Below are 22,875 nucleotides of genomic sequence, written 5' to 3' on the forward strand. Positions count from 1 at the left end.
ATCTTCAGCCAGGAGGCAGAGCTGAGACCCAGACCTCTGGGCATATTCCTTGCCAGAGGAGAGTCTACCTACAGGGAGAGTTCTGACCCCAGAACTCAAGAGGTGGATCAGACCTCCAGACTGCTGGACACCTGCCCTGAAAGAGGAGAGCTTGCCTGCAGAGAGTGCTCTGACAACTGGAACTCAGGATAGAGTTGGACTCCCAGGAGTGCTGACAGAGGCTAAAAGAATCACAGGAGGATCAAGCTCCAACCAAAGACAGCTTGAACATTAACACCAGAGATTTTCAGATGGTGAAAGGCAAACGAAAGTATTTACTAACAGAAACCAAGAACACTGGGCATCATCAGATCCCAGTACCCCCACCACAACAAGTCCTGGATGCCCCAACACACCTGAAAAGCAAGACATGGATTTAAAATCATCTCATGATGGTGGTAGAAGATCTTAAAAAGGGCATTAATAACTCACTTAAAGAAATACAAGAGAACACTGCTAAACAAGTAGAAGCCCTGAAAAAAGAAACACAAAAGTCCCTCAAGGAAATACAGGCAAACACTGCTAAACAGGTAGAAGAAACAAAAATCCCTTAAAGAATTACAGGAAAGCACAACCAAACAGGCAATGGAATTGAACAAAACCATACAAGATCTAAAAATGGAAATAGAAAGAATGAGGAAAACCCAAAGGGTTTTCTATCTGGAGATAGAAACCCTAGGAAAGAAATCAGTAACCATAGATGTGAGCATCAGGAACAGAATAAAAGAGATGGAAGAGAGAATCTCAGGTGCAGAATTCCATAGGGAACATGGTCACAACAATCAAAGAAAATGCAAAATACAAAAAGATACTAACTCAAAACATTCAGGAAATCCAGGACACAATGAGAAGACCAAACCTATGGATAATAGGAGTAGATGAGAATGAAGATTTTAAACTTAAAGGGCCAACAAATATCTTCAACAAAATTATAGAAGAAAACTTTCTATACCTAAAGAAAGAGATGCCCATGAACATACAAGAAGCCTACAGAACTCCAAATAGACTGGACCAGAAAAGAAATTCCTTCCAACACATAATAATCAGAACAACAAATGCACTAAATAAAGACAAAATATTAAAAGCAGTAAGGGAAAAAGGTCAAGTAACATTTAAAGGCAGGCCTATTAGAATTACATCAGACTTCTCACCAGAGACTATGAAAGCCAGAAAATCCTGGACAGATGTTATACAGACCCTAAAAGAACACAAATGGCAGCCCAGGCTACTATACCCAGCAAAACTCTCAATTACCATTGATGGAGAAACCAAAGTATTCCATGACAAAACATAATTTATAAAATATCTTTCCAAAAATCCAGCCCTTCAAAGGATATTAAAGGGAAAACACCAACACAAAGATGGAAATTACACCCTAGAAAAAGCAAGAAAGTAATCCTTTAACAAAACTAAAAGAAGACAGCCACAAGAACAGATTCGAACTTTAACAACAAAAATGTCAGGAAACACCAATTACTTTGATTTCTCTTAAAAATCAATGGACTCAATTCCCCACTATAAAGACAAAGACTAAGAAATTGGCTACACAAACAGGACCCAACATTTTGTTGCTTGCAGGAAACCCACCTCAGGGATAAAGACAGACACTACTTCAGAGTGAAAGGCTAGAAAACAATTTTCCAAGCAAATGGTCCAAAGAAACAAGCTGAAGTAGCCATTCTAATATCCAATAAAATTGACTTCCAATCCAAAGTTTTCAAAAAAGACAAGGAGGGGCACTTCATACTCATCAAAGGTAAAATCTACCAAGATGAACTCTTAATTCTGAATATCTATGCTCCAAATACAAGAGCAGCACATTCATTAAAGAAACTTTAGTAAAGCTCAAAGCACACATTGAACCTCACACAATAATGGTGGGAGATTCAACACCCCACTCTCACCAATGGACAGATCCTGGAAACAGAAAATAAAGAGAGACACATGGACATTATAGAAGTTATGAAGCAAATGGGATTAATAGATATCTACAAAACATTTTATCCTAAAACAAAAGGATATACCTTCTTCTCAGTGCCACATGGTACCTCCTGCAAAATTAAACATATAATTTTTCACAAAACAGGCCTCCACAGATACAAAAATATTGAAATCATCCCATGCATCCTATCTGTTCACCATGGAAAAAGGCTGATATTTAATAACATCATAAATAATAGAAAGCCAACATTCACGTTGAAAGTGAACAACACTCTACTCCATGATTCCTTGGTCAAGGAAGAAATAAAGAAAGAGATTAAAGACTTTTTAGAGTTTAATGAAAATGAAGCCACAACCTACCCAAACTTATTGGACACAATAAAAGCAGTGCTAAGAGGAAAACGCGTAGCCCTGAGTGCCTCCAAAAAGAAACTAGAGAGACCATACACTAGCAGCCTGACAGCACACCTAGAGGCTCTAGAATGAAAGAAAGCAAATTCACCCAAGAAGAGTAAATGTCAGGAAATAATCAAATTTAGTGCTGAAATCAACCAAGTGGAAACAAAAAGAACTATTCAAAGAATCATCCAAATGAGGAGCTGGTTCTTTGAGAAAATCAACAAGATAGAGAAACCCTTAGCCAGACTAACTAGAGGGTACAGGGACAGTATCCTAATTAACAAAATCAGAAATGAAAAGGGAGACATAACAACAGAACCTGAGGAAATCCAAAACATCATCAGGTCCTACTACAAAAGGCTATACTCAACAAAACTGGAAAACCTGGATGAAATGGACAACTTCCTAGACAGATTCCAGGGACCAAAGTTAAATCAGGATCAGATTAATGACCTAAACAGTCTTATATCCCCTAAGGAAATAGAAGCAGTCATTAATAGTCTCACCCCCCCAACAAACAAACAAAAAAACACCAAACAAACAAACAAACAAAAAACCAGGACTAGATGGGTTTAGTGCAGAGTTCTATCAGACCTTCAAATAAGACATAATTCCAAATCTACTCAAACTATTCCACAAAATAGAAACAGAAGGTACACTACCCAACTCATTCCATGAAGCCACAATAACTCTGATAACTAAACCATACAAAGATCTAACAAAGAAAGAGAACTGTATGACAAGAACTTCAAGTCTCTAAAGAAAGAAATTAAAGATCTCAGAAAATGGAAAGATCTCCCATGCTTATGAATTGGCAGGATTAATATAGTAAAAATGGCTATCCTGCCGAAAGCAATCTACAGATTCAGTGCAATCGCCATCAAAATTCCAACTCAATTCTTCACTGAATTAGAAACGGCAATTTGCAAATTCATCTGGAATAACAAAAAAACCTAGGATAGCGAAAACTATTCTCAACAATAAGAGAACCTCTGGGGGAATCACCATGCTTGACCTCAAGCTGTACTACAGAGCAATTCTGATAAAAAAAAAAAAAAAAAAAAAAAAAAAAAAAAAAAAAAAAAAAAAAAGCATGGTACTAGTACAATGACAGGCAGATAGATCATCAGAATAGAATTGAAGATCCAGAAATGAACCCACACAACCTATGGTCACTTGATCGTTGACAAGGGAGCTGAAACCATCCAGTGGCAAAAAGACAGCATTTTCAACAAATGGTACTGGCACAACTGGCAGTTATCATATAGAAGAATGCGAAGAGATCTATTCTTATCTCCTTGTACAAATCTCAAGTTTAAGTGGATCAAAGACCTCCACATAAAACCAGAGACACTGAATTTTATATAGGAGAAAGTGGGGGGAAAGCCTCGAAGATATGAGCACAGGGGAAAAATTCCTAAACAGAACATCAATGACCTGTGCTATAAAATCGAGTCAACAAAGGAGACCTCATAAAATTGCAAACCTTCTGTAGGGCAAAAGATTCTATCAGTAAGACAAAAGACCACCAACAGATTGGGAAAGAATTTTTACCAATCCTAAATCTGATAGGGGACTAATATCTAATATATACAAAGAGCTCAAGAAGCTGAACTCCAGAAATTCAAATAACCCCATTAAAAATGGGGTACAGAGCTAAACGAAGAATTCTCAAGTGAAGAATACCAAAAAGATGAGAAACACTTGAAAAATATGTTCAACTTCCTTAATCTTCAGGGAAATGCAAATCAAAACAACCCTGAGAATCCACCTCACACCAGACAGAATGGCTAGGATCAAAAATTCATGTGACAGAAGATGCCGGTGAGAATGTGGAGAAAGAGGAACACTCCTCCATTGCTGGTGGGATTGCAAGCTGGTACCAACACTCTGGAAATCAGTCTGGCAGTTCTTCAGAAAACTGGGCATAGTACTACCACTAGATCCAGCAATACCTCTCCTGGGCATATATCCAGAAGATGTCCCAACCTGTAAGAATGACACATGCTCCACTATGTTCATAGCAGCCTTATTTGTAATAGCCAGAAGCTGGAAAGAATCCAGATGCCCCTCAACAGAGGAATGGATACAGAAAATGTGGTACATTTACACAATGGAATACTACTCAGCTATTAAAAAAATGAATTTATGAAATTCCTAGGCAAATGGATGGACCTGGAGGGTATCATCCTGAGTGAAGTAACCCAATCACAAAGGAACTCGCACAATATGTACTCACTGATAAGTGGATATTAGCCCAGAAACCTAGAATTCCCAAGATACAACTTCCAAAACACAAGAAAATCAAGAAGGAAGACCAACATGTGGGTACTTCATTTCTCCCTAGAATATGGAAAAAAATATCCATGAAGGAGTTGCAGTGACAGTTTGGAGCTAAGACTAAAAGATGGACCATCCAAAGACTGCCCCACCCCATAATCAACCACCAAATGCAGACACTATTGCATATTCCAGCAAGATTTTGCTGAAGGGACCCTATATAGCTGTCTCCTGTGAGGCTTTACCAGTGCCTGGCAAATACAGAAGTGGATGCTCATAGTCATCTATAGAAGGGAACACAGGGCCCCCAATATAGGTGCTAGAGAAAGTACCCAAGAGCTGAAGGAGTCTGCAACCTTATAGGTGGAACAACAATATGAACTAATCTGTACCCCCAGAACTCATGTCTGTAGCTGCATACGTAGCAGAAGATGGCCTAGTCGGCCATCATTGGGAAGAGAGGCCCCGTGGTCTAGCAAACTTCATATGCCCCAGTACAGGGGAACGCCAGGGCCAAGAAGTGGGAGTGGGTGGGTAGGGGAGCAGGGTTGGGGAAGTGTATAGGGGACTTTTGGGATAGTATTTGAAATGTAAATGAAGAAAATACCTAATAAAAATGTGAGAAAAAAAAAGAAACTATCTAATAAAAAAAGTTATCTCATACATACATCACAGTGCCCCCCCTTCTCTTCCCAGTCCCTCTACCCCAGATAAACTGCTCCTCCTTTTCCTTTTCCTTCAAAGCAGGGCAGGCCTCTCAGGGATATCAGTGAAACATGGTATATCAAGTTATAATGCTAGGCATACACCCCCCCCCATATTAAGACTAGTCAGTAGGGGGAAAAGGGTCCCCAAAGCAAACAAAACAGTTGGAGACATTTCCAGCTTCCACTGTTAGAACCCCCATAAAAAGTCTAAGCTACTCAACCATAGCATATAAACAGAGGTCATGGGTAAGACCCATACAAGCCCCTTGATTGTTGGTTCAGTCTCTGTGAGCCTCTATGAGCCCTGGTTAGTTGATTCTGTGGTCCAATTTTATGATGTCCTTAACTTATCTAGCTCCTACAATCCTATCTCACCCTCTTCTGAAGGATTCCCTGAGCTTTTCCTAATGTTTACCTGTGGGTCTCTGCATCAGCTCCTATCAGTTGCTGGATTAAAGCCTCTCTAATAATGATTATGTTAGGCTCTAGTCTACAAGTATAGTAGAGTATCATTAGGAATCATTTTATTGACTTTTTTCTGGTGATGAGAGAATGGTCTCCCTCTCATGGTATGACTTTCAAGTTGGAACAGTCATTGGTTGGACACCATGCTTAAGAAACAATATTCAACATCCTCACCCATTAGGGAAGTACAAATCTAAATGTCTGAGATTCCATTTAACACCTATGAGAATAGCTAAGATCATAAACATGGGTATCAGCTCATGCTGGTGAGGGTATGAAGCAAGGAGGAACACTCCTTTTCTGGTAGGAGTGCAAACTAGTATGGCCACTTTCAAAATCAATATGGTAGCTTCTTAGAAATTTGGAAGAGATCTATCTCAAGACTCAGCTATCTCCATTTTATTTGGACTATGAACTAAGTTCATACATAAGAGTAGAGAACTACACATTATTTGGAACAAAATGATAAAGTTGGAATCATTAATTTTGCAACTACCACTTTATAGGACACAATCCTGGGTAGTCAGAGGTTAGTCCTCCAATAGTAGGAGGATATATGCTCTACTACTAGCTTGGGAGACAAGCAAATTTTTCTAGACTTGACCACATACCCATTAATTGTAAATGATGGGGATTAGAAACTCAGAGAAACCTTTCCCATCACACAGGAAAAACAAACAAACAAACAAACAAACAAACAAACAAAAAACAGGTCTTGTCCTTACGAAAGTAAAGAGCTGCATTCAGGAATAAGGAATTATTTGTGCTCATTTCTATGAGTCAATGACTGTGGGATAACAAGTAATTGTTTAGATACTGGAAATGTGGTTGTTTCCTTCAAAGCAAGGGCCTCTCCATGTAGGACAGAATCCTGGTGTTTCACTCTTGCATCCTATGTTCTCATAGCTCAATATATCCTAAAGGAAGGCCCGACCAATGCAGCAAATCCACACTTTTTAAAAAAGTTATGATTGAGTGATTGTTTTAGGAGCATGTATATTAAAATTGGACTAATATAGAGAAAAAGAAGACATGCAAATTCTTGAAACATTTCATATTTGTGTTCATATGGTCAGCACTAACAACAGTAAACATGTTTTCTAACAACAAAACACAAAAAAAATCCCTCAAGGTACTAGGTATAATACCTTAATTTTAATAAACAACTTAAATTTAGTTTTAACTTAATAAGTTAAACAAAGATGATTAATGTACTTTACCTATGTTTATAACTATTAAATTTCTATGGTACCATGGGTTTTCTGTGTTTTAGATACCTTTCATTTAAATTGATCACATTACATTCCAGCCCCAACCCCAGACATCGAGCTCACATAAACATCTTTGTCAAGAGTTACAGGTGACTCCATACCTTTTGTCTGTTAGATACCAGCTTCTTGTTTCAGTGCTAGAAGTGTTCCCAAATATGTAGTCACTAGAGGTTTCTGTGTACATGCTGTTATTTACTTTATGAAGATTTATCTTTGACTCCTGCCAGGAAACTAGGTAAACTAACTACAGATTTCCACTCTCTCTTTGTTCATCCAGACATAATCCCTTATGTGCTGCAGTCTTTCCACCCCCATGCCCTGCTCCCATCACCTGTAGATCCCACAGATCTAACCTCCCTTACCAACTCCTTGATCTATCCCAGCCTGCAACTCCAGCAATGTTAACCCAAAGGCCAGTCCTGTCAGAGAAACAAATAGGCTGACTGGGTATTTGCCTCCCCTTCTGTCCTTCAGTCCCAATTTCCTCAGACTCAACCCCAGGTCCACATGCAATAGAGGACTAATATCCAAAATGAATAAACAAGCCAATAATTTGATATTAAAACCCCAAATAATCCAATTAAAAATATGGTACAGATATAAACAGAAAACTATCAATAGAGGAAATTCAAATGGTTGAAAAATGCTAAGAGCAATGTTTAACATTCTTAGCCTCAGGGAAATACAAATGAAAATGACTTTCAGATTCCATTTTACACTAATCAGACTGGCTAACATCAATAACACAAGTGACAGTTCATGCTGGCGGGGATGTGGTGCAAGGGGAACACTCCTCCATTGCTGGTAAAAGTGCCAACTTGTACAGCTACTATGGAAATCAATATGGCAGTTCTTCAAAAAATTAGGAATTGATCTACCTTAAGATCCAACTATACGACTCTTGGTCATATACTCAAAGTACACTTCATCCTACCAAACAGACACTTTCTCAACTATGTTCATTGTTGCTTTTACTCATAATATCCAGAAACTGGAAACAACCTAGATATCCTTCACCAGAAGAATGGATAAAGAAATTGTGATACATTTACACAATGCAGTACTACTCAATTCTTTAAAAATGACATCTTGAAATTTGCAGGCAAATACGTAGAACTAGAAAAAGACATCCTGAGAGATGTTACCCAAACACATAAAGATAAATATTCTATGTATTCAATTATATGTATTAGGTATAAAATAAATGATAATCAGACTATAACTCACAATCTCAAAATGGTCAGCTGTAGAAAAAGGGACTAGAAGGAACATATGGATCTTCCTGGGAAGAAAAAACTGAATAGAATAAACTATGGGCACAACTGGGATATGTGTTGAGGGATGCCAATGGGAATGAGAATGGGAGGTTTGAATGGGGAGGAAGAGAGGATATGTGGTTGAGGGAGGGGATGTGGGGAAAGACAGCTAGAGTTCCAGGACATTTAAAAGGTGATATGGAAAGATAGTGCAATAGAAACTCCCTAAAATATTGTGAAGGCAGTACTAACAAATCCTCCAACTTGTGAGGGAGTCAGAGTTCCAACTGGAAATTCATCACCAAACAGAACTTGCAGTACAGGGAATGAATTACATCCAATTGAGTTGTTGGTCAAAGTGGTACCATGGAAATCCCCAAACAACCTGAGCAGTAACCAAGATAATGGGTTCATATCTGCAAATGGACAGCAAGACCCTATTGCTTAACATAATGCCCACACAATGCAATGAACACGGAGAGGTAGAGCGAGCCTACATAGAACCTCCACCTCCATCTTCTAGTGTCTTTGGTAGGGGAAAGTACTCTTCAGACCAGTGAAAGAGAAAGGTAAATACCACCTAGCCACAAAGCCTTTGATCTGCAATCTTTTCTGCTTACAAAATATGCTAGCACAATGGTGGCACAGGGTAGGGCATGTAGGACCATGTTACCAAAAAGACATACATAATACCTGACAAGGTTGAATGATCTCAGACACCAGGAATCCCAGAAATATGAAACAAGTAGGAGAGGAGGCACTCTATATCGGTATACCTGCTTTGGAACATAACCACTACACCCAACTGAGAGGACCATGCAAATGCATATGACCAGGAGGAAAATTGGCCTGAATCTGGTATTTTTATTGTATGTTAGTTGACAGAAACACTGAACCTTAGGAAAACTGATATAGAAAGACTAATGCTAAAATAATTTAGGCCTCACAGCCCCTATTCATTTCATTCAATTCTGAAAAGTCACTGTCTTTAATATAAAAGAAATCTCTCTATTAAATCCAATGACTCTCAAAATGAGTTCTTATTAGTAGTTATCAGAAGTTATAAGTATCACAACTTTCTTGAAAAGTGAAACTGAAATATTAGAAAGCCTCCACCTTTCATGGAATCAATATTTAACTAGAAATATGATCTATTATAGAGACTTAGGAGCACAAACTAGCTCAATTCAGTGAGCATCTCTCAAGACTGCCCTCAAAGATCACTTCATCTTCTTACTTTCATCTTCCTAGCTCAACGAGAGTTCATTAAAAATGACAGATTTGCATGTCAGTACATTCAGATATAATTGGGATACCTAACTGACACTGAAACAGCATTAACATGAATGACTTATTGCTAGTATTTTATGAGTATGTGTAGCACAAAAGGGCAAGTTTGGATCCACTATCTTACCTTCTCACCCTCTCAGTTAATACAATGCAGGAAACCACCTCTTATATATCACCCGGTCTTGCACACTTCTTAGTAAATTTTTGTTCACTATAAATTACATGTTCTGTGTCATTTTGTTTTGGTAGCACGAATAAGCTCAAATAGAATATCAAATAGAGTAAAACACAATGGTGTGGCACTTTATAGATTAAGCAAGAAAAGGTCACTTCTACCTGGGATATTTTTCTCTCTCTTCCATCAGTTACTCTGTCACATGACAACTCATATAGAAGAGATTTAATGTAGTAATGAAGTTATATAGCAGCCTGTTCAACAAATAAATGTGGTCTATAGATCAGATCAACTGAAAACAAAACTTGCTAACAAGTACTCATAGGAATTTGGAAGAATCTATTATCTAGCTAAGTGTGACTACAACTTCTTGAGATCTTAAATCTAAACTAGCCAGTTAGCCCAAGCTCCTGTACATCTCAATGTGATAAAACTGCTTAGTTTTAACAGTCTTAATTTTATTTGTCACATGACAACAGAAAACTGGAAACTAACTAACATACTATTTGTACAGACAATTGAACCAAATGGGCAATAACTCCAATCTATCACCATAAGGTATATGAATAACAACAACAGCAACAACAGCAACAACAACAACAACAATAAAGCCAACCTAAAGAAATGGTGAACAGATCTGAAAGAGAAGAAGTGGTAACAACTTAGCCTTATAACGTTATTCCCAAAGTGTTTGGATTTGAAGGATCAACCTTAAGTATTAACAGAAGTGAAAAGAGTCTACTCAAAAACTGAGTAAGAGGAATGTCATTACCACAGGTTGAGGAGAGCGAGCTCTGCCATGACTGCAGTCTCTCTCTAGGTTTCAACTGAAGGAATGATTGCTCATTCTTACACCTGCTGCTGGCACTATGGGACACCATCCCATGATCCTCACTAAAACCTACAGAGAGCGAGAGGGATAACATCTTCTCTTTATAAAATTAATGTGCCACAATTATTTGCTATAACAAAAACATACTGTATACTATATAATAACATTTCTCTTGTCCAAACCTATCATTTTCCCTATATAATCAAATATTATAATAAAGAGTAAAATAAAATTACCTCATTAGAAGTAGTCTACTGGCACAGCAGAAGTGTTCTGAGGTCATAAAATTATCTCATTGAAATTGTTTTCTAAAATTTGTAACAACAAAAATAATGCTAAGATTAAAGCATTTTTGAAATGGTTATTTAATAAATATTATTGTAACTAATTAAAAAGTTATAAATGTTTTATAGATTAATTCAATACCCTGAAATAAAATGCCTGAATTTTGACACTATTTCCTAAATATTGATTTGTTTTTTGTTTCTTTTTTCTAAATGGACATTTAACACCCATAATTAAATGTTTTGTTGTCATGGAGATATCACATCCTTTCATTTAATCACACCTTCTTGTTACAGCAGGTTGCTTACCCTAAACCCCATTTTAAGTTCTTCCATAGTTTTAAAAAATATTCTCTCTCTCTCTCTCTCTCTCTCTCTCTCTCTCTCTCTCTCTCTCTCTCTCATGCATGTGTGTATGTGTGTTTCTTTCTTTCTCTAATTATTCAATGTAATATGAATAAAACAAACAAAAAAGAACTAGTTTTTAAATATCCAAAGGTTTTAGTTAATTCTTTTTATTCAAGTTATCTAAAAACAAAACACAAATGTCTAATAACAATAACATTCATAATGACCTATATCTTAAGTACTAGCATTACTTGATTTAAATAGAATCTAAAATGTTTTATAATACAATTAGCTATTTTTAAAAATTAATTAAACCATATTTATATGTTAGTAATAAAAAAGAGACAGTACTGTAGTAACTTTTTAAAGTCCCACTATTATTTAATGGGGCTTTAATTATTTAATTTAATAATTAAATAATTATTTAAATGTAAGTAAGATAGTTATTCTAATACAAATGATTGTAAGTATAAGTGGAACTACATACTCACTACATAGTTAATCTTGTTAAAATTATGTAAATTTGGGTAAATTTAGATGTTTGCTTCATTTGTAATTTTCACTTCATTAGGATAAAATTTATTCTTGATTATTTAATTTTAGGTAGAGTAATCTATGTCCCATGTAAATATTATGTCAGATACACCAACTAGAGACTGGCATATCCGGGGATCCATCCCATAATCAGCTTCCAAACGCTGACACCATTGCATACACTAGCAAGATTTTGCTGAAAAGACCCAGATATAGCTCTCTCTTGTGAGACTAGGCTGGGGCCTAGCAAACACAGAAGTGAATACTCACAGTCAGCTATTGGATGGATCACAGGGCCCCCAATGGAGGAGCTAGAGAAAGTACCCAAGGAGCTAAAGGGATCTGCAACCCTATAGGTGGAACAACATTATGAACTAACCAGTACCCTGGAGCTCTTGACTCTAGCTGCATATGTATCAAAAGATGGCCTAGTTGGCCATCACTGGAAAGAGAGGCCCATTGGACTTGCAAACTTTATATGCCCCAGTACAGGGGAACGCCAGGGCCAAAAAGTGGGAGTGGGTGGGTAGGGGAGTCGGGGGGAGGATATGGGGGACTTTTGGGATAGCATTGGAAATGTAAATGAGGAAAATACCTAATAAAATATTTTAAAAAAAGAACAATATCAGGTCCAAATTATGATAGCTAATAGTTTTGATGTGACCCAGGACTTTTTGAATTTCCTTACCTATTTCTCTCTCCTGAAGATATTTGCTCTGACCACTACTCAGCATCATATATACACTAGAATTGGTATTCCTAGCTTCAAGTGAACTTAATCACATTTTGTATATTTGTGAGCCAAATATTATTTGTTAAAACTTAAATATTATAAGGACCCTGCATGCAATTATGGTAATTGGACAAATAAGCATGTGAACAAAAGATCCTGAAAAAAAAAGTTGTGTGTAACAATGAATGAAAATTTCAGAAAAGAAACTGTCTTTAGAGACTAACTGGCTGATTATAATTTCAGTCCTACAGTGAAGTTAGAATGTTGCAGGTCCAAATGCTAATTACCTTATTTTGGGCTAGTTCTTGCCTTCTGAAACCTTCATTTCTTTCACACCTGTGTTGGAATTACCACCTTGTGTATAATAGACAAATCTTTTAGGATCTATTAATTTAGAAAACTACTGGTGTCCACCAATACAAAACTAAGAATGTCATCAGATAGCTTCATGGGACTGGAGAAAAACGTCTCCCATCTTGCTGTACCCGCCTCTCTGATGTATCTACAAATGGATCTTAAACTTGCCTTGACATGTGAATTTCTTTGTTCTGAAAAATTATAAAAAGTTGGTGAAACTGCTTCCACATTGGAACATGAGATTCGGAGTAACATAAATCTGTGTTCCTGAGTCATGGTCACTCAAAATAGCAACAGAATCTTTTAAACTATCTTTTATTCCATTTCTTAAAAGCTATATTTACCCAAATAATATTGATTTTATTTCCACTAACGTTGCTAATCTTCAGATGAAGGACTTGTCAGGGCTGCTTCTATAGACATATATATAAGAAATAACAATTTAGAATGAATCTGATGTTATTTCCTTATTTTGTTTTACCTAGATTCAATGAGGTTTATTTCAGGGAACGTGCACATTATACCTCTCCAATTTAAAAAGGAAATGTCTACATTCCATGTCTAGAACTCCATTCTCTGCCCATGCTTGGTTCTGACAGAACAGATGAAAAAGCCTTACCTTGGCTACAGGAACCCAGGGTGGCTTCTTGTTCTTACAGCAGCAGGAACACTCACTGCCAGATCTGCAGTACAAAGCGAGAAAAGAAAACTCGGTGACTGAATGCTTCAGCTCTTGTCTCCTATTAAAATATTTATCAACTTCAATTCAACATGGCCCAATATCTTACACATTAAGGCTCAATTTTAGGGGGTCTGGGCCAGTGCCCTGAGCAAACCTTGGGTGCGAACTACACAACCAGTCCTTCAACACCCAGAGGAAGCTCCATTCCCAGGTGCCCTAACATGCCCAGGATCATAGGGTCAGAGGTGAGGAGGATACAACATCGGTCCCAGATACACTGGGAGTAAATGGGACCAGTGGGATCCAGGGACATAGTACCACCACCATAGTACCAGTGGCATGGGTTCCTTCTGGACTGATCCAATTCCCTGAGCACCCCTTGAGCTTGAACTTCACAGCCAGTTTCATAACACCCAAGGACGCTGAATCCCAGGTGCTCTAACACACCCAGGATCACAAGATCATAGTATCCTAAGATCCTAGGAACTTGCTCACACCAGGAGCTCAGGGTCCCAGAGGCAGCTTGACTTACAGGAGCTCTGACACACCCAAGATGTCAGAATCACAGGATCCCAGAGACAGCTAGACTCTGAGGAGTTCTGACACAACCAAGATCACATAAAGTACATGCAAGGGTAGGTAGCAGTAGAGATAACCAGATTGCAGGAGGAAAGCTTGAGAACATAAGCAACAGAAACCAAGGTTACTTAGAATCCTGAGAACCCAATTCTCTGACCATAGCAAGTCCTGGATACACCATCACACCAGAAAAGCAAGATTTGGATCTAAAATGACTTCTCATGATGATGATGGAGGATTTTAATAAGGGCATAAATAACATCCTAAAAGAAATACAGGAGAACACAGGTAAACAGGTAGTAGCCCTGAAAGAGAAAACAAACAAACAAACAAACAAACAAACAAAATCCCTTAAAGAATTACAAGAAAACACAACCAAACAGGTGAAGGAACTGAACAAAACCATATAGGATCTAAAACTGGAAATAGTAAAAATAAAGAAAGCACAAAGGGAGACAACACTGGAGATAGAAAACCTGGGAAAGACAGCAGGAGCCATAGATGCAAGGATCACCAGGGGAATACTAAAGACAGTAGAGAGAATCTCAGATGCAGAAGATACCATAGAAAACATTGACATAACAGTAAAAGAAAATGCAAAAAAGCATAAAGCTCCTAAGCTAATGCATACAAGAATGCAGGACACAATGAGAAGACCAAATCTAAGGATAATAGGTATAGAAGAGAGTGAAGATTTCCAACTTAAAGGGTCAGTAACTATCTTCAACAAAATTATAGATGAAAACTTCCCTGACCTAAACAAAGAGATGCCCGCTGGGCATGGTGGCACACACCTTTAATCCCAACACTTGGGAGGCAGAGGCAGGAAGATTTCTGAATTCAAGGCCAGCCTGATCTACAAAGTGAGTTCCAGGATAGCCAGGGCTATACAGAGAAACCCTGTCTCGAGAGAGAGAGAGAAAGAGAATGGCCCATGAACATACAAGAAGCCTACAAAACTCCTAATACACTGGACCAGAAAAGAAATTCCTCCTGTCATAAAATAATAAAAACGACAAATACACTAAACAAGGAAAGAATATTAAAAGCAGTAAGGGATAAAGGTGAAGTAACAATTAAAGGCAGACCTATCAGAATTACACCAGACTTCTCAACACAGACTATGGAAACTAAAAAATTCTGGGCAAACGTCATAGAAACCCTAAGAGAGAAAAAAAAAAATGCAGGCCCAGGCTACTATAACAAGCAGAATTCTCAATGGCCAAAGACAGAGAAACCAAGATATTCCATGACAAAAACAAATATATACAATATATTTACACAAATCCAGCCCTACAAAGTATAATAGATGGAAAACACCAAGACAAGAGGTGAAACTGCACCCTAGAAAAAGCAAGAAACTAATCTTTTAACACACCCTAAAGAAGATAGCCACAAAAATATAATTTTGCCTCTAACAACAAAAATAAGAGGAAGTAACAATCATTTTTCTTTAATATCTCTTAACATCAACGGACTTAACTCCACAATAAAAAGGCATAAACTAACACACTGGACAAAAAAACTGGACCCAGCATTTTGCTGCATACAGGAAACACACCTTAGTGACAAAGACAGCCACTACTTCAGAGTAAAAGATTGGAAAGCAATTTTCCAAGAAACAAGTTGGAGTAGCGAGGAAACTTCATACTGGTCAAAGGAAAAATCTACTAGGATGAACTTTCAATTTTTGAACAAATATGCTCCATCTCCAAGGGCAAGGACATTCATAAAAGAAACTTGACTACAGCTCAAAGCACGCATATATTGCATAACACACAATGGTAGTGGGAGACTTCAACACCCCACTCTCAACAATGGACAGATCATGGAAAGAGAAACTAAACAGAGACATAGTGAGACTAACAGAAGTTATGAACCAAATGACTCTAACAGATATTTATAGAACATTTTATCCTGAAGCAAAAGAATATACCTTCTTCTCTGCACTTCATGGTACCTTCTCCAAAAGGGACCATATAATTGGTCACAAAACAGGACTCAACAATGCAAGAAAACAGAAATAATCCCATGCACCCTATCAGATCACCACGGACTAATGCCGAATTTAAATACCAGCAAAAACAGCGAAAAGCACATATACACATGGAAGCTAAACAATGCTCTACTCAATGATAGCTTGATCAAGGAAGAAATAAAGAAAGAAGTTAAAGGCTTTTTAGAATTTAATGAAAATGCAGACACATGATACCATAACTTTGCGGCATAATGAAAGCACTGCAAAGTGGAAAACTCATAGCTCTAAGTACCTCCAAAAAGAAACTGAAGAGAGCTAACAAGAGCAGCTTGACAGCACACCTGAAAATTCTAGAACAAAAAGAAGCACAAACACGCAAGAGGAGTAGACAGCAGGACATAATCAAACTCCAGGCTGAAATCAAGAAAGTAGAAACAAAAAGAACTATACAAAGAATTAACAAAACCAGGAGCTAGTTCTTTCAGAAAATCAATAAGATAAATAAACCCTTAACCAGACTAACCAGAGAACAAAGACAGTATCCAAATTAATAAAATCAGAAATGAATAGGGAGATATAACAAAGGAAACTGTGGAAATTCAAAAAATCATCAGATCCTACTTCCAAAGCTTATACTCAACAAAATTGGAAAATCTGGATGAAATGGACAATTTTCTAGACAGATAGCAGGTGTCAAAGTTAATACAAGAGCAGATAAACCATATAAACAGTCCCCTAACCCCTAAAGAAATAGTAGCAGTCATTAATAGTCTCCCAACCAAAAAAGCAAAGGACCAGAAGGCTTTAGTGCAGAATTCTATCAGATCTTCAAAGAAGTCCTAACACTAATAATCTTCAAACTATTCCACAAAAATAGAAACAGAAGGACACTGCCCAGTTCATTCTATGAAGACACAATCATGCTTATACATAAACCAAACAAAGACGAAATGAAAAGGACAACTTCAGAACAATTTCCTTTATGAACATTGATACAAAAATACTGATTAAAATTCTTGCCAACCAAATCCAAGAACACATCAAAACTATCATTCACCACAATCAAGTAAGCTTCATCTCAGATTTGCAAGGATGGTTTACTATACGGAAATCCATCAACAGAAGCCAGTCCATAAACAAACTCAAAGAAAAAAAAGTACATGATCATTTCATTAGATGCTGATAAAGCATTTGACAATATTCAACATCCCTTCATGTCTTGGAAAGATAAGAAATTCAAGGCCCATAGCTAAGCACAGTAAATGCAATATACAGCAACCCAGTAGTCAACATCAAACTAAATGGAGAGAAACTAGAAGCAATCCCACTAAAATCATGGACTAGACAAGGTTGCTCTCTCTCTCTCTCTCTCTCTCTCTCTCTATCTATCTATCTATATATATATATATATATATATATATATATATATATATTAAATATAGTACTTGAAGTTCTAGCTAAAGCAACTAGACAACAAAAGGAGGTCAAAGAGATACAAATTGGAAAGGAAGAAGTCAAAATATCACTATTTGCAGATAATATGATTGTATAATTAAGTGACCCCAAAAATTCCACCAGAGAACTCCTAAAGCTGGTAAATAAATTCAGCAAAGTGAACAGATATAAAATTAAATCAAATAAAATTAAATCAATCAGTAGCCTTCCTCTCCTCAAAGGATAATCAGGCTGAGAAAGAAATTAGGAAAAAGATGCCCTTCACAATAGTCACAAATAATCTTAGATACCTTGGTGTGACTCTATGTACTCAAGTGAATAATCTTTATCACAAGAACTTCAAGTCTCTGAAGAAAGAAATCAAAGAAGGTCTCGAAACATAGAAGGATATCCCATTCTCATGGATTGGCAGTATTAATAAAGTAAAGTAGCCATCTTGATGAAAGCAATCTACAGATTCAATGAAATCCCTATCAAAATTCCAAATCAATCTTCATAGAGTTAGAACAAGCAATTCTCAAATTCATTTGGAATAACAAAAAGAAAAAAAAAACCCAGTATAGAGAAAACTATTCTCAACAATAAAAGAACTTCTGGGGGAATCACTATCCCTGGCCTCAAGCTGAATTACAGAACAATAGCAATAAAAAAAAAAAACTGCATGGTATTGGTACAGAGATAGGGACGAAGAACAATGGAATAGAATTGAAGATCCAAAAGTGAACCCACACATTTATGATCACTTGATACTTGCCAAAGGAGCTAAAACCATCTAATGGAAAAAAGACAGCATTTTAAACAAATGGTGCTGGTTCAACTGGAAGTCAGCATGTAGAAAAATGCAAATTGACCCATTCTTATTTCCTTTTAAAAAGGTCAAGTCTAAGTGGTTCAAAGACCTCCATATAAAACCAGATACACTGAAACTTATACAGTAGAAAATTTGAAAGAGCCTCAAACACATGAGCACTTGGGAAATTTTCCTGAACATAAAATCAATGACTTATACTCTAAAATCAAGAATCAACAAATGGGCCCTCACAAAATTGCAAAGCTACTGGAAGGCAAAGGACACCATCAATAAGACAAAAAGGCAACCAACAGATTTGAAAAAGATCTTTACTAATCCTACATCCAATAGATGGCTAATATCCAATATATACAAATAACTCAAGAAGTTAGACTCCAGAAAATCAAATAACCTTATTAAAAATAGGGTATAAACAATGACAGCATTCACAACAAATGGTGCTGGCTAAACTGGCAGTTAGAATGTAGAAGAATGTAAATTGATTCATTCTTATCTCCTTGTACAAAGCTCAAGACTAAGCAGATCAACGAACTCCACATAAAACAAGAGACACTGAAACTTATAGAGGAGAAAGTGGGAAAGAGTCTCGATGATATGGGCACAGAGGAAAAAATTCCTGAACAGAACACTAGTGGCTTGTGCTGTAAGAATTGACAAATGGGACCTCATAAAATTATAAAGCTTCAATAAAGAAAGGGACAGTGTCAATAAGACAAACCAGCAACCAACAGATTGGGAAAAATCTTTACCAATCCTAAATCCAATAGAGGGATAATATCCAATATATTCAAAGAACTCAAGAAGTTGGACTCCAGAAAACCAAATAACCCTATTTTAAAATGGGATACAGAGCTAAACAAAGAACTCTCAACTGAGGACTACCAAATGTGTGAGAAGCACCAAAAAAATGTTCAACATCCTTAGTCATCAGGGAAATGCAAATCAAAACAACCCTGAGATTCCACCTCACACCAGTCAGAATGGCTAAGATCAAAAACTCAGGTGACAGCAGACACTGGCAAGAATGTAGAGAGAGAGGAGTACTCCTCCATTGCTGGTGGGATTGCAAGCTGGTACAAACACTCTGGAAATCTGTTTGGTGGTTGCTCAGAAAATTGGACATAGTACTATCAGAAGATCCAGCAATACCCCTCCTGGGCATGTACTGAGAAGATGCTCCAACTGGTAATGACACGTGCTCCACTATGTTCATAGCAGCCTTATTTATAAAAGCCAGGAGCTGGAGAGAGCCCAGATGTCCCTCAACAGAGGGATGGATACAGAAAATGTGGCACATTTACACAATGGTGTACTACATAGCTATTAAAAACAATGAATTTATGAAGTTCTTAGACAAATGGATGGATCTGGAGGATATCATCCTAAGTGAGGTAACTCAATCACAAAAGAACACTCATGATATGCATTCACTGATAAGTGGATATTAGCCCAGTAGCTCGGAATACCCAAGATACGATTTGCAAAATATATGAAATTCAAAAAGGAAGACCAAAGTATGGATGCTTCGATCCTTCATAGAAGGGGGAGCAAAATATCCATGGAAGGAGTTACAGAGACAAAGTTCAGAGCAGAGACTGAAGAAATGACCATCCAGAGATTGCCCCACCTGGGGATCCATCCCATAAACAACCACCAAAACCAGACACTATTGTAGACACCAACAAGAGCTTGCTGGCAGGACCCGATATAGCTGTCTCCTGAGAGGCTCTGCCACTACCTGACAAATACAGAAGTGGATGCTCACAGCCATCCATTGGACAGGAGCTAGAGGAAGTATCCAAGGAGCTGAAGGGGTTAGTAGCCCCATAGGAGGAACAAAAATATAAACTAACCAGTACACTGAAGCTCCCTGGAAGTAAACTACCAATCAAAGAAAACATATGGTAGGATTCATGTCTCTAGCTGCATATGTAGCATAGGATGGCCTAGTCAGTCATTAATGGGAAGAGAGGCTCTTGGTCCTGTGATGGTTCTATGCCCCAGTATAGAGAACTTCCAGGGCCAGGAATTGGGAGTGGGTAGGTTGGGGAGCAGGGGATAGGGGAAAGGGATAGGGGATTTTTGGTGAGGAAACTGGGAAAGAGGATAACATTTGAAATGTAAATAAAGAAAATATCTAATAAAAATGAAAAAAATGGGGTACAGAGCTAAACAAAGAATTCTCAATGGAGGAATATCAAATGCCCAAGAAGCACCTAAAGAAATGTTCAACATCCTTAGTTATCAGGGAAATGCAATCAAAACAACCCTGAGATCCTACCTCACACCAGTCAGATGGATATGATCAAAAACTCAGGTGACAGCAGATGCTGGCGAGGATGTGGAGAAAGGGGGAAGCTCCTCCATTTTTGGTGGGATTGTAAGCTAATACAACCACTCTGGAAATCAGTTTGGTGGTTCCTCAGAAAATTGGACATAGCACTACCAGAAGATCCAGCTATGATCCAGCTATACTACTCCTGGGCATATACCCAGAAGATGCTTCAACATGTAATAAGGACACATGCTCTACTATATTCATAGCAGCCTTATTTATAATAGCCAGAAGATGGAAAGAACCCAGATGTCCCTCAACAGAGGAATGGATACAGAAAATGTGGCACATCTACACAATAGAGTACTACTCAGTTTTTTTTAAATGATGAATTCATGAAATTCTTAGGCAAATGGAACTAGAAAATATCATCCTGAGTGAGGTAACCCAATCACAGAAGAACACACATAGTATGCACTCACTGATAAGTGGATACTATGGTTCAAAACCTCCAAATACCCAAGATACAATCTACAGACCACATGGAAGCCCAAGAAGAAGGAAGACCAAAGTGCGGGTTCTTTTGTTCTTCTTAGAAAGGGAAACAAAATATACACAGGCGCAAATATGGAGACAAAGTGCAGAGAAGAGACTGAAGAAAAGGCCACTCAAAGACTGCACCACCCAGGGATTCATCCCATATACAGTCACCAAAACCTGACAGTATTGTAAATGCCAAGAAATGTTTGCTGAAAGGAGCCTGATTTAGCTGTCTTCTGAGAAGCTCTGCCAGAGACTTACAAATACAGGAACAGGTACTTGCAACCAACTAGTAGACTGAGCATGGGGTCCTCAATGGAGGAGTTAGAGAAAGGACTAAAGGCACTGAAGGGATTTGCAATCCTGTAGAAAGAACAACAATATCAACCAACCAGAACCCCCAGAGCTCCCAGGACTAAGCCACCAACCAAGGAGTACACATGGCTTCAGTTGCATATGTAGCAGAGGATGACCTTGTCAGGCATCAATGGGAGGAGAGGTCCTTGGTCCTATGAAGGCTTGATAGAGCCTTGTTGTAGGGGACTTGAGGGTGGGGAGGCAAGAGTGGGTGGGTTGGTCTAACATCCTCAAAGAACATGGAGCAGAGATGGGATAGGGAGGTTCTGTGAGGAAGAGAAACCAGAAAAGGGATTTTGAAATTTAAATAAAGAAAATATCCAATTAAAAAACACTTAGAAATTTAAAAAAAGACTTAATTTCGTGATTCCCACTTATTTTCTCTTTTAAGTAGTTGTTGGGAGTTCTTCAAAGCCTTCATACAATGTGGTAGAGTCCATACAAAATCAAACAAAGAATCCATGTTTTCCAGGGGAAAAAAAACAAAACAGACAAAGCAAAGAAATCTCACAATTAGTATGACAGAAAATTAAAAAGCAAACAAACTGGGGCTGAATTGTTGACTCATTGATTAACAGAATTGGATTTGTGTGTGTGTGTGTGTGTGTGTGTGTTTACATAGACTGATCAGGTGAGCTGATTGTATTTATGTGTTAGGAACTATAGAAGAGGGCCTATAGAATCTCCTTCTGTGAATAAGAAAAGTTGCTGAGGCCAAGTTTATGTTAGGGGTTTCCTTGCATGGAGGCCTATAAAGGCATTTTCAGTAGTCTGTGTCAACCACCATTCACTGCCCTAAGAAAGTACACAGATGAGGCCTCAACACATGTGAGTCTCTTTGTACAATAATACAGACTTAGAAGAAATCTGATACTATGTCCACTCATCAAAATAATAGTCTATGAACTCTTCAACCATGAGATCTTGGATCTATTTATAATACCAGGCATGGTTTTCTTTCTATGGAGCAAGTCTTAAAACCAATCAGAAAGCAGTTAGCCACCCCCTTAGCAACCATGTCACATTTCATTCATAGGACTGTCTTGTTAAGCAGGTCTCTATTGTAGCTCTCAAGCTAGTTCATTCATGGGTCTGTCTGGTTAAGCAGCAATTATTGTAGCTTTCAGGACTCATGGCTGAGTGAAATTGTTGTTGAGCAATCATTATGTGTATGTGTGGGAAAATATTTATTTATTCATTCTTCTATCATACAATGCATCTTGATGGCATCCTCTTCTCTTTCCACTTCTTCCAGTTCCGTCACCACTACCTCCCCTCTGCCCCAGA

At 37.7% G+C, this 22,875-nt stretch overlaps 1 protein-coding gene across 10 annotated transcripts in view; it reads right to left on the minus strand.

Moving 5' to 3' along the window:
• Sntg1 (syntrophin, gamma 1) overlaps positions 1–22,875 on the minus strand; it is a 941,919-nt gene that overhangs the window by 625,917 nt on the left and 293,127 nt on the right. For 9 of the 10 annotated variants that reach the window (XR_001778003.2, XM_006495573.4, XM_017312321.2 and 6 more), the window contains exon 3: positions 13,531–13,594. The gene's annotated coding sequence lies outside the window, so the exon portion shown is untranslated. Of the gene's footprint in view, positions 1–10,891; positions 10,964–13,530; positions 13,595–22,875 lie in introns of all 10 variants that reach the window. The other variant, XM_011238407.3, reaches the window with a different exon arrangement.

The sequence above is a fragment of the Mus musculus genome, chromosome 1, assembly GCF_000001635.26.
Source record: "Mus musculus strain C57BL/6J chromosome 1, GRCm38.p6 C57BL/6J".
Classification (NCBI taxonomy): domain Eukaryota; kingdom Metazoa; phylum Chordata; class Mammalia; order Rodentia; family Muridae; genus Mus; species Mus musculus.